Source organism: Pleurodeles waltl, chromosome 9 (genome assembly GCF_031143425.1).
Source record: "Pleurodeles waltl isolate 20211129_DDA chromosome 9, aPleWal1.hap1.20221129, whole genome shotgun sequence".
Classification (NCBI taxonomy): Eukaryota; Metazoa; Chordata; class Amphibia; order Caudata; family Salamandridae; genus Pleurodeles; species Pleurodeles waltl.
This window is the reverse complement of record NC_090448.1, coordinates 922,049,167-922,063,062: the sequence shown is the minus strand read 5'-3', so window position 1 is coordinate 922,063,062 and position 13,896 is coordinate 922,049,167.

Sequence of the window (13,896 nt, the reverse complement as noted above, 5' to 3'; positions counted from 1 at the left end):
GACCCAATGATAACCAATGAGGAGTTGCACGGCGGTTCTCGACCGCCTCCCGCAACGGCACACAATGTCAGCAGAATTACCTCATTTCCACCTGTCCCTCCATGCAGGACAGGTAGATGCCATTTCGGAGGTGGGGTGCAGGCCATGGATCCTAACTGTGTCACAGTACACAAATGCACTATTTGGACATCTCAAACAAAATTATGTTATAATCACAATATGCATTGAACTATAGTGGTTGGAATGTACAGATAATGACCAGCTGCTCACTCTTTTGCCCCATAGATTGCAACCACTGCCGATGAATAGGAGATGGAGTCACCTCCCCCTTATACAGACCTCTGATGGACTTGGCAACAATGGAGAACAGGCACATTATCCTCACCTATAGACTTGACAAGGACACAATCACAGAGCTGTGTGCCCAATTGGAGCCTGACCTAATATCTGCTATCCCTCACCCCTCTGGGATCCCTCCTCATCTTGTGCAAGTCCTGTCACTGCTCCATTTCTTGGCAACTGGTTCTTTCCAAGTGACAGTGGGCCTGGCAGCAGGAATGTCACATCCAATGTTCTCAAAAGTTCTAACAAGAATGTTGTCTGCCCTGATTAAACACATGTGCAGCTACATCGTTTTCCCCCAGGTGGAGGATTTGGCCACAGTGAAAGCTAACTACTATGCGAAATGAACAGGTCTTCAGAAATCGAAAAAAAGTTATCACTCCATGAAAGTCCAGATGGTATGCCTGGCGGACCAGTACATTTCCCACGTCAATGAAAAGTATCCTAGGTCTGTGCATGATGCCTTTATCCTGAGGAATAACAGCATCCTAAATGTGATGGCCTGACTCCAGAGGCACAGGGTGTGGCTATTAGGCGAGCCCTGGTTCCCACCCAGTGAATGTTGGTGTATGGGTATGGTGTGGGCCCTAAGGGTGAATGAGTGGCTAACAGTTGTCCTCGATATTTGCAGGTCACTCTGGTTACGCCAACCTCTCATGGCTACTGACCCCTGTGAGGAATGCCAGGACAAGGGCAGAGTAACGTTACAATGAGGCACATGGGCGAACAAGAAGGGTTACAGAAAGGACCTTCGGCCTCCTGAAGGCCAGTTTTCGTTGCCTCCATCTAACAGGTGGATCCCTGTGCTACACACCCAAGAAGGTCTGCCAGATCATTGTGGCATGTTGTATGTTGTACAACCTTGCCTTGCGTCGCCAGGTGTTTTTTCTGCAGGAGGGGGAGGCTGGAGATGGCCATGTCGCAGCAGTGGATCCTGTGGACAGTGAAGATGAGGAGGCAGAGAATGAGGATGAGGACAACAGAAGTGCAATTATTCATCAATACTTCCAATGAGACTCAGGTAAGACAGTGTTAATACACATAAAATTGACAGTTTGATGTGTAACATTGTCACTGACAGGCTGTGTATTCCTACTTCTATGGCCACTCACTGTACCGTTTGGCATCTCTTTTTGCAGATGGGGGTGCCCCACTGTTGCTCCTGGTGTGTTCAGTGCCGCCAACTACAGGTCTTTCCTATGTAAACATTACTGTACAGTTGAATTGCAATGTTCAAACCTGGTTAAACTAATATCTTTTTAAATCATTTGACATATACCATACTTGTATTTTTTCAAAGTGTGTTTATTGCAGAAGAGGGGGTAGTGCAATGGGCTGGGGTGATGATGGAAGAAGGTCCAGGTTAGAGGCCAGTCTATTTGTTTCACAGATGCATTGTTCAAGGGGGCATAGGAAGGGGAGCAATGGCAGTTCAAGGTGGAAAGGGTGACAGAGTGGGACACAAGGGTGACAATCAGGAGAGTCTTATTTCCTGGCGGGGTCTTGGTAATAGTCTCTAGCTTCTGCCTGGATCGCAGGGAACATTTGTGTGGTGGTTCTCCTTCTGCAGGGGGAGGGTTGCTGGTGGCCTGTTGGTCCTGTGGCAGGGCCTCCTGTCCACTAGCGGCAGCGGAGGGCTGTTCAGTGGTTTGGCTAGTGTCAGGGGCCTGGTTGTGTGCCACTGCCTCCCTCATATTGTTGGCCATGTCTGCCAGCACCCCTGCTATGGAGACCAGGTGTGGTGTTGATGGCCTTCAAGTCCTCCCTGATCCCCAAGTACTGTCCCTCCTGCAGCTGCAAGTTCTCCTGCAACTTGTCCATGATCTGGCCCAGCGTATACTGGGAATCATGGTATGCTCCCAGGATCGTGGTGAGTGCCTCCTGGAGGGTAGGTTCCCTGGGCCTGTCTTCCCCCTGTCGCACAGCAGTCCTCCCAGCTTCCCTGTTGTCCTGTGCCTCTGTCCCCTGAACTGTGTGCCCACTGCCACTGACCCCAGGTCCCTGATTGTCCTGTGTTTGTGGGGTGCCCTGGGGTCCCTGTAGTGGTGGACACACTGCTGATTGACGTGTTCTGGGGACAGAGGTATGGGCCCACTGGGTGGGTGTAGTGGTGATATTTTCTGAGGGGGGAGGTTCTGTAGTGGTGTGAGAGTGTGCCTGGATAACCGACTGTCCGGAGGTCCCTGATGGGCCTGGTTGGTCATCCAGATCCAGGCGACCAGAGCTGCTGTCCTCACTGTGGGCCTCTTCTGGTGGGGACTGGATGTTGTTGGCACCTCGTCACCGGTGACATTGGCTGGGTTACTTGTGGGGATGTAAATGCATTGTTATTGTTTCTACGTGTGACATATTGTACATGGGTGTGTTGCCCTCTATGGTTGTTATTGCCCTGGCAGCTTTGCCTTGTGTGAATTGTTATGTGGTGGGCTAGGTGATTCTCTCTAGTGTGCATGCTGTGGTGATAAGTGTCAATGCAGGTCTCTGAGGGGTGGCCATACATTGGTGCTGCATGCAGGGCTTGGCATTGGGATGAGTGGGTTGTGATGGTAGGGTGTGTGGGCTGTGGTGGAGTGATGGGAGTGAGGGTGAGGTATGTGATGGCATGCATGTAGGGGGGTAATAGTAGTAAAGAGTTGCCTTACCACAGTCCAGTCCTCCTCCTTCTCCTGCCAGGCCCTCAGGATGAATGATTGCCAAGACTTGCTCCTCCCATGTTGTTAGTTGTGGGGGAGGAGGTGGGGTCCACCGCCAGTCCTCTATACAGCGAGTTGGTGTCTTGCTGCAATGGAATGCACCTTCCCCCAAAGGTCATTCCACCTATTCCTGATGTCATCCCTTGTTCTGGGGTGCTGTCCCACGGCGTTGACCCTGTCCACGATTCTCCACCATAGCTCCATCTTCCTAGCAATGGATATCTGCTGCACCTGTGATCTAAATAGCTGTGGCTCTACCCGGATGATTTCCTCCACCATGACCCTTAGCTCCTCCTCAGAGAACCTGGGGTGCCATTGTGGTGCCATGAGTGTGGTGTGAGTGGTGTGGGTGAGGGTGTATAGGGTGATGTGTTGGGGTGTATGTTGTGAGGTGCATGGGTGATGTATAGGTGATGATGGTATGTGGCTCTGGTTGTGTGGGTGCTCTTGCTCTCTCTCTCTCTCTGTTGGCAATGGTTTGTAGTCATAAAGGGTTGTGGGTAATGTGTGTGTGTGTTTTATTGTGTTGTGGGTGTGTGGGTGTGGTGTGTGTATGGGTGTGTGTTGTTCAACTGGTCAAATGTGGTGTTGTTTTGGTAGTGTGTGTATTTTGAGAGCAGCAGTATGTACCGCCAATGGTTTACTGCCATTGAATGTCTGCCGTGGGATTCGTGGGTCATAATGTTGTGGGCGTAGTTCTGTTGGCGTAACGGTGTGGGTTTGGATACTGCCAGTTTATCACTGACCTTTGGTCTGGCGGACTTGTGTGTGTGGCTGTATTGTGACGGATTGGTATGTGTGTGTCATAATATGGTTGGCGGAAATCTACCACTGTGGCGGTATGTTGGCGGCAGTCGGCTTGGCGGTAAGTGGGATTTACCGCCAATGCCATAATGTGGGCCTTAATCCTTTGAAAACAGTGAGAATGCTGTTGTTACCCAAAATACCTGGTTAGCGACAAAAATAAAGCCACATGGGTGAGCGTGCATCAAAAATGGCCAGCAATGTGTTCATTTCTCACTCGCAAGTGAGACCCACACGGTCTCACTTGCGAGTGAGAAATCAACACATCGTTCCTTCTCTGGTGGGGTTGGCGTGCGTCGTTTCTTCTCTCCCGCAAGAGAGTGATGCGTCAATTCCCAGATGGGCACCTCGGGTCTGGGCAGGCTTTGCATTGATTTTTCATGTCCAGCGATGTTGCGTCTGAAATCTGGCCACATGGTGTCAGGAAACCAAACTGCATGGGACTTGCGTCATTATCAGCAGCCGCTAGCGGGGGTTGCGTGTCATTTTCCAGCCACGATGCATTGATTTCCCAGCCGTAATGCAGTTGGAATGTGGGTTTTAGCCACAAGGCCTGTGACGCATTGTTTATCAGCAGTGTTGCGGATGGTGGTTGAAAATTTCCCTGCACAGTGGTCTTTGCGTAGATTTCTGTCCTTTTCCACAAGCGTAACCTTTCAAGGGCCCAGAGACAGGTTAGGGCACCACTTGGCAGGGCAGGAATCTCAGCACAGAATCCAGGTGCTGGCAGAGAGAAGTCTTTCACATCCCTGAGACTTCAACAACAGGAGGCAAGCTCAGTCCAAGCCCTTGGAGATTCTTCACTAGTGGGAAATCACACAAAAGTCAGTCTTCGTCCTCTCTCAGGCAGAAGCAGCTACTGCAGGCCAACCTAGCAAAGCACAGTCACAGGCAAGGGGGCAGTACTCCTCCTCTAGCTCTCCAGCTCTTCTCCGTGGCAGAGGTTCCTCTTGGTTCCAGAAGTAATCTAATCTTCAAGGGTTTTGGGTCCACTACTTAAACCCCTTTCTGCCTTTGAAGTAGGCAAACTTCAGGGAATCCACAAACAGGCAGAGTCACAGAAAGTTTGAGCAAGAAAATGCCTACTTTCTAAAAGTGGCATTTTCAAACACACAATGTAAAAACAACCTTTACCAAAGGATGTATCTTTAATTTGTGAATTCAGAGACCCTGAACTCCACATTTCTATCTGCTCCCAAAGGGAATCTACACTTTAATAATATTTAAAGACAGCCCCCATGTTGACCTTTGAGAGAGATAGGCCTTGCACAGTGAAAACCATATTTGGCAGTCTTTCACTGTTAGGACACATAAAACACATTAGTATGTGTCCTACCTTAATCATACATTGCACCCTGCCCATGAGGCTACCTAGGGCCTACCTTAGGGATACCTTGTATGTATAAAAGGGGAAGGTTTAGGCCTGGCAAGTAGGTATACTTGCAAAGTCGACCTGGCAGTTTGAAACAGCACCCACAAACACTGCAGTGGCTGGTCTGAGCCATGTTTACAGGGCTACTAATGTGGGTGGCACAACCAGTGATACAGGCCAACTAGTAGCATTTGACTTACTGGCCCCAGGCACCTCTAGTGCACTTTACTAAGGACTTACTAGTAAATCAAATATGCCAATCATGGATAAACCAATCAACAATACAATTTACACTGAGAGCATATGCACTTTAGCACTGGTTAGCAGTGGTAAAGTGCCCAGAGTCCTGAAACCAACAAAAACAGGTCAGCAAAAATAGGAGGCAGGAGGCAAAATGTTTAGGGATGACCCTGCAAAAGTCCAGGTCCAACAGCACTTTTCTCAAATGTTGTCAAATTCTCATATTAAAAGTTCCATGGACAGGAAACGCTAAACTTCCTTCCTTCCATGTAATTTTGCACTAATGTTTTAACCAAAGACAAGCTCCTGTACCTTTCTCCTCAATTACGATATATGCCGGAGTACCTTCTGGTGGGCAACTTTCTCGTACTCTAGCTGGAAAATACTCATCCCCCCTTAGCACACTCTTTAACGTTTTGAAAAATTTCATTTTTACTCACATTTGACCCAAAACTCCAAATTAAACTCAAAACAGGAAGTGATTCAATCCCAAAATCCTTTTTGCTTGCCTCTGTCGACCAATACCACTTCACCGTTGTCCACCAATCTCTTCACGAGCTCCCTTTCACCAATCAACCTCACAGGCTGGCAGTAATTACTGCCAAATTATGACCATGGTGGTGATATCGCCGATAGCCAATGTACCACACCGACCCCCAGGGCGGAAACAACAGTCACCACAGCAGTAGCCGGCTACAGCCAGGTGGAAGACAAAGTACCGCCCACCATATTTTGACACAGGAAACCGCCACCTTTTCCAGGGTGGTACCAACAACATCAAAAGCCTGGTGGAAACAGAGCACAAAAGTCAAAGGACTCACCATTGGAGACACAGGGAAGAACCACGCCACCATGGAACCCAAACTGCAAGTCTTCTCAATGATCTTCTACCTTATGCTCCACCTGGAACACCAATGCCTGCGAAGACGATGATGGTGAGTACAGCCGCCTAGCACAGAAGGGAGGGTGGGAGGAAAAAGAGAATGACACACACGCACAACACACACCATACACACACCCAGCTGCATTACAAAAACAATTTGACCCCGAAAATTTGCAGAATAATGCAAGGACAACAGGAATTGCCGAAAGTGATTGTAATCAGTTCAACAAAAAAATCAGATTTGGCCATGAAACAGAAATGTACACATGTATAAGAAAGGGACACTGCCCAGTCCATAGTTCAAAGGGCCCAAATAGCCACAGTTGCACAGTCCAAGGCCCAACTTGAATCCTGCAACAATCTGGATAGAACACTGCAGGGGCATCAGTTGTCAAATAGGGAGGCAGCTCAAGGGGGGGGGCACCTCAGCCGGATGCGGGAAAAAGCCCACTGGTTCTGGAGGGGGCAACATGCCCTGTGCTTTGTCCTGGGGAGTGCAAGGCCACAGGCTCTCAAGTGGTTGTCATGCCCACTGGCTCTGGAGGGGACAGCATGCCATGTACTTTGTCCTGGGGAGTGCAAGGCCATCGTCTCTCAAGTGGGTGTCTTGCCCACTGGTTCTGGAGGGGGAAACATGTCCTGTGCTTTGTACTGGGGAGTGCAAGGCCACAGTCTCTCAAGTGGTTCATTTTCCCACTGGTTCTGAAGGGGGCAGCCTGCACGTTAGCCCCTGGAGGGTGGACTACATGGCATCTGCCAGCGATGATGGCTGCACTGTGGTGGTGGTTGGAGGAGGATCCTGGGCATCCCCCGCACTCTGTGATGGCTGCACTGTGGTGGTGGCTGGGGAGGCTCCTGGTCAGCCCTGCACTCTGTGATGGCTGCACTATGGTGGTGGTTGGGGGAGGCTACTGGTCAGCCCCTGCACTCTGTGATGGCTGCACAACCACGGCTGGCAGTGGGGGCCCTGTGACAGCTGCTGGTGGTGGCAGTATTTGGCTGACAGCTTCCGCTGACGTAGATTGCCTCCTCTCCTCCTGGTCATGGGTTGGGGATCCCTTATCCTTCCTGGAAGGGGTGGATGGGCTCTTTCCCCCTTTGCCTGGTGGTGAAGGTGCCTTCCCCTTCTTTCCAGATGGTGCAGGCTCCTTCTCACTCTTTCCAGCTGGTGCAGGCTCCTTCCCCTTCTTTCCAGCTGGTGCAGGCTCCTTCCCCTTCTTCACAGCTGGTACAGGCTCCTTCCCCTTCTTCGCAGGTGGTGCCGGACTCATCCCAGGTTGTGCTGCCTTCTTCCCCTTTAGTATAGTTGATCTGGTATCGCTACCACCACGAGTAGGTGGTGCTACCACTGTCCCTGTGGACTGTTTGGCTGAGGTACTGGCCTGGGTCCTTGCTACCCTGCCCATACGTGCAGGATGGGGGGGAGGGGTAGGGAAGAGGTCAATCGTTGAAAGGAAAAGCTTTTTAGGTATGTTGAGGCAGAAAGAGGGAGGAGTAATGGGAGTGGAGGATGAGGGAGTGGTCGCCGGAGGTGTATGTCTGCTGGATTTGGTTGCAGGTGTAGGAAAGTAGCCTCTTTCTAGCATGGTTACCCCCACTTTTGGCCTGTTTGTGAGTGTGTGTCAGTGTGTTTTCACTGTGTCACTGGGATCCTGCTAGCCAGGACCCCAGTGCTCATAGTTTGTGGCATAATGTGTATGCCTGTGTAGTGCCTAACTGTGTCACTGAGGCTCTGCTAATCAGAACCTTAGTGCTTATGCTCTCTCTGCTTTCAAATTTGTCACTGTAGGCCAGTGACTACATTTACCAATTTCAATTGGTTTGTGTTGCCCCTAGACCTATTTTCTCCCATTGCATTCTATAGGATTTCCTACTATCTGCATTCTTCTATGACATTTACTTATATAATTTTGGTGTCTAGTGTATATATTGTCTCTAAGATATTTTTGGTACTGTGTCACCCAAATAAACACCTTTATTTTTGGTAACACTGACTATTGCCTTTACTTGTGTAAAGGTACTGTGTAACTATAAGTGGTACTGCATGAGCTTTGCATGTCTCCTAGTTCAGCCTAAGCTGCTCTGCTATAGCTACCTCTATCAGCCTAAGCTGCTAGAACACTACTACTTCACTAATCAGGGATAACTGGACCTGGTATAAGGTGTAAGTGCCCAAGGTACCCACTACAAACCAGGCCAGCCCCCTACAGCAGGTGCATGGGCTGTATGCTGTTGTGAGGTGGATGGCTGTTGGGTGTCTGAGTGCTTCGTTTGTGTCCTTTAGGAGGGGGGACAGACACGGTGGGAGAGGACCCTAGGGACGCATGCATGGATGTTGTGGGGGTGTCTGACAGTGAGGTGTGTGTTCTGCTTGGTGTGGTGATGATGTTGGTAGTGGATATTGATGTAGTGCATGCAGGTGTGAGTGTAGACGTAACTGGGTGGGATGTGGAGGAGGAGGAGGGGGAGGGGGAGATAGTGGAGACAGTGGATGTTGTCGTGTCTGCAACTGAATGGTGTTTGTGTGAGGGCCTGTGGGATGAAGTGAGGTGCTTGTGTTTGCCTGTGCCACTCTTGGGTGTTGTCTTGTGTGCATGCTCGTCTGGCTGTGTACTTGGGATGGATTGGGGTTGAGGAGAATGGGACTGGAAAGTGGAAGTTGAAGGGGGAGCGGCTGAAACAGGGACAATGGCTGCCATCAGCGTGGAGGCCAGAGCCTGAATCGATCTCTGTTAGGCCGCCAATCCACCGCGAATGCCCTCCAGGAATGCATTGCATTGCTGCATCTGGGCTGCCAGCCCCTGGATGTCATTCATAATGGTTGATTGCCCTACAGGGATGGATCTCAGGAGGTCAATAGCCTCCTCACGCAGCAGGGCTGACTGGAGCAGGGCCTGAGGTGCCTGGGGCAAAGGAGATGGCCATCCTCCTGGGTGAGCGGGCACGGGCAACTCGCTGGGGGCTACTGGGAGGGCAGTGCTGGTAAAGAGGTGGCGGTTGTACCTGCAGCTGGGGTGGTCACAGAGGTGTTCGCCACCACCAGGGAGCTCCCATTGCAGGAGGTATCAGAGTCTGTGTTGTCACCTCCCGTCCCCGCCGTGGTGCTCCCCTCACCCTCCATCCCACTGGTGCCCTCAGCGTTGGTGGACTCTGCCTCCAGGATCCTGTGGGATGCAGCTCCCTCTGTCGCTGATTCCTCTCCTCCGCCAGATGATGCTAATGCACATAAGGGCAGGATGACAAAACAAGAAAGGGGGGGAGAGACAAAGGATACACAGGGTCAATGACTGCACTAGCACCACTGTTAACGTACACAGCACCCTCACACACAGGGAACTGCTATGTCTGGCCTGGCCTAGGGGCACCCAGGGACACACAACCACCACCTGGATCCCACCCCACCAGCCGTAAGTTGTAACAATAGCCACTGTACTCACCCCCTTGTGGCTGCTGTGATGTCCTCAAGCGCCCATCCAGCTCAGGGTCGGCCACCGCCAGTATGCGGGCCATCAGGGGGGTCAGGGTCTGACGGGCACCCCTTCCTCATTGGGAGGCCATCCCCAGCTGGGCCTCCGTGGTCTTCCATGCCCAGCGTCTCAGGTCCTCCCACTGTTTCCTTCAGTGGGTGCTCCGCCTGCCATAGACCCCCAGGGTCAGCACCTCCTTGGCAATGGCACACCTTATTCCCTTCTTTTGATGGGCGCTGACCTGCAGAGGCAATACAGACAGGAGAACACCATTAGACAAACAGTCCAGCCTGTCACACAAATGGCCCACCATACCTGTTTGCATCACCATTGGCACACACATAGCCCAGCCCACAACATGTACACTGGCAAGAGGACATTCACCCACCCCCCTTACACGAGGCCTTGACACACAACTCCATGTATTCATGCCACATGCATTGTGCCCACACTGTACTCACCTGTTGGTCTGGAAGCCCATACAGCAGACCGTACTGGGGTAGGACCCCATCCATCAGCCGCTCCAGCTCCTCAGAAGTGAAGGCTGAGGCCCTTTCCCCGGTCACACGGGCCATGGTAAGTCCAGACAAAGGTCACAGCAACACCTGCAGTGTAGGTTCTCTCCTATGGAAGGTCAGGAAACAAGTGAGGAATCAGATAGAAAATTGCAGTCACGTCAGCGGCGGTCCATATCGTCACCGCCAGCGTAGATCCCCATTGTCAACTGTACCCCATAGGGCCCAATATTAACCAATGTGGAATTGCACGGCGGTTCACAACTGCCTACCGCCATCAGCGGCATTACCTCACTTCCACGTGTCCCTCCACACAGGACAGGTGGTCGCCATTTCAGGGGGGGTGAACAGGCCTATTGATAGTTGCTGAGTCACAGGGTCAATAGGCACATACTTTATTAATTACACTGTCCCATAACATGTTTGCACGATGTGGACTGATGATGTGGCCCCATTGTTCAGTTTCTGACAGCCTACTCACTCTTGTGTCCCTTAGATATCCACGCTGTGGATGAATAGGAGATGGAGACATACCCCCGTGTAAAGACCCCTGGTGGACTTGGCTACACTAGAGGACAGGCACATTATACTCACCTATAGACTGGAAAGGGCCACAATCACAGAGCTGTGTGCCCAATTGGAACCTGACCTGATATCAGATATCCGTCATTCCACTGGGATCCCCCCCTTGTGCAGGTTCTATCAGTGATCCATTTCCTGGCAACTGGTTCCAAGTGACAGTGGGCTTGGCGATCAGGAATGTCACAGCCAGTGTTCTCAATCATGCTAGCAAGAGTCTTGTCTGCCCTGATAAAACACTTTGCAGGGACATTGCTTTCCCCCACGTTGAGGATTTGGCCACTGTGAAGGCCGGGTTTTATGCAATGGGACATATCTACAATATAATTGGAGCGATTGACGGAAGACATATTGCTTTTGTACCCCCCACCAGAATGAACAGGTGTTCAGGAATCGTGAGAGTTTCCAATCCATGAATGTGCAGATGGTGTGCTTGGCGGACCAGTAGATCTCCCACGTCAATGCTAAGTATCCAGGGTCATGCATGATGCCTTTTTCCTAAGGAATAGCAGCATCCCAAAATGTGATGTCCCAACTACAGAGGCACAGGGTGTGGCTAATAGGTGAGCCCTGGTTCCCACCCAGTATATGTTGGTGTATGCCTATGCTGTTGGCCATATAGGCTAGTGTGTGGCTAAATGTTGTCCCTCAATATTTGCAGGTGACTCTGATTACCCAAACCTATCATGGCTGCTGACCCCTGTGAGGAATGCCAGGACAAGGGCTGAAGAACGTTATAATGAGGTACATGGGCAAACCAGAAGGGTAATTGAAAGGACCTTTGGCCTCCTGAAGGCCATGTTCAGGTGCCTCCATCTGACAGGTGGATCCCTGTGCTACTCACCCAAGAAGGTCTGCCAGATAGTAGTGGCATGCTGCATGTTGCACAACCTGGCCCTCAGACACCATGTACCTTTTCTGCAGGAGGAGGAGACTGGAGATGACCCTGTAGCAGCAGTGGACCCTGAGGACAGTGAGGATGAGGAGGCTAAGGATGAGGATGTGGACAACAGAACATCAGTGATACGTCAGTACTTCCAATGACACACAGGTGAGACAGTGCAACTTCACATTTCAATGAGTTATGGTGTATTCTGTGTGGCATTGGCATGCTGGTATTACCACCTTCTTTGCCCTACTTAATGTTACCTATGGATATTAATTTTGCAGATGTTGGTGATATGACAACATTCTCCTGTTGTGATCACAACAGCCAGCTACAGGTCACTAATTCTATGCTCATAGTATTTACAGTTCATTTGCAATAGTTGTAACTGTTTCAATCAATACAATTTGTATTACATGAAATACTAGCAGTCGAGTTTTATCCAAGGGAGTTTATTGTTGTGCTAATATATAGAGGGGAAAGTGCAATGGAATGTGGTGATGATGGAGGAAAGTCCAGGGTATTGTTCCAGTCTGTTTGTAGCATAGGTGCATTGTCCATGGGGACATAGGAAGGGGAGCAATGGCAGCTCAAGGTGGAAAAGGTGACTGAGTGGGACACAAGGGGGACAATCAGGAGAGTAATTTCCTGGCGGTGGTCTTGGCAAGTGTCTCTGGCTTCTGTCTGATTTGCAGGGAACGTTTGTGGGGTGGTTCACCTTCTGCAGGGGGAGCGGTGCAGGTGGCCTGTGGGTCCTGTGGCAAATCCTCCCTGATCCCCTGACACTGTCCCTCCTGCAGCCGCGTGTTCTCCTACACGTTGTCTAGGATCTGGCCCATCCTGTCCTAGGAACGTTGGTAGGCTCCCAGGATATAGGAGAGTGCCTCCTGGAAAGTCGGTTCCCTGCTCCCGTCCTCCCCCTGGTGCACAGCAGTCCTCCCAGTGTCCCCTGTTGGCCTGTGGCCCTGTCCCCTGAACGGTGTGCCCCCTGCCACTGACCCCAGGTCCCTGATTGTCTTGTGTGCGAGGTGTGGCCTGGGGTCCTTGTAACGGTGGGCACACTGCTGATTGATGTGTCCTGGGGACAGAGGTGTGGGTATGCTGGGTGGGTTCTGTGGTGTTGGATTCTGATTGGGGAGGCTCTGTGGTGGCCTGTGAGTGGGCTTGGGTGACTGGCTGTCCAGTGGTCCCTGATGGGCCAGGTAGATCATCCAGATCCTGAAGTCCAGAGTTAATGTCATCACTGTGGGCCTCTTCTGTTGGAGGAATGGATAGTGGTGGCACCTCCTCTCCAGTGACATTGGCTGAGGTACCTGTGGGGATGTAAATGATGTATTATGCTTCAGGTGTCTGACATTTGTAATTCTGTAGCTTCCCCTTTATGGTTGTTGTTCCCCTGCCAACTTTTGCTTATATATGTTTGTGTATTGTGATATGTATCAATAATGGTTTACCACTGTTGAATGTCCGCCGTGGTAATTTGCAGGTCATAATGTGATGGGCGTTGTTCTGTTGGCGTAATAGTGTGGGTTTTGGGACTGCCAGTTTATCACTGACTTTTGGTCTGGCGGATTTCTGTATGTGGCTGTATTTTGACAGATTGGTATGTGTGTGTCATAATATGGTGAACGGATATTCGCCAGCGCAGCGGTAAGTTGGCAGCCGTCAGCGCGGCGATAAGCAGCATTTACTGCCAATGTCATAATGAGGGCCTTAGCCTTTGCAAGCCAAACTATCGTACTCACGATCCCAGAGTGCAGTACCCGATATTAGAAACACCTAAAACCCAGGGGCGATTCACTGACTATGATCCTAGTGTCCATTACGACCTTACATATCACGTTTAGTCTTTACAGACAGACCTGCCCAGTGTTAAAACAATGATTTGGCATAGTAAAACAGCATGATCATAAAAACATCTCTATCCCTCGCACACCGTGGCATAGGATGACAGCCCCTGCTCTTTTGTAAGCGGTAGCAAGGAGGGGTGACAAGGGAAACAAAGATTCTCAGGAATTGGACTAGCCTGATGTTTAACATTCCATTACTTGGGTCCAATGCTGACATGACCGCTGGCCAATAGGACCAAACTCCTAGAGCATTAAATTCCCTTCT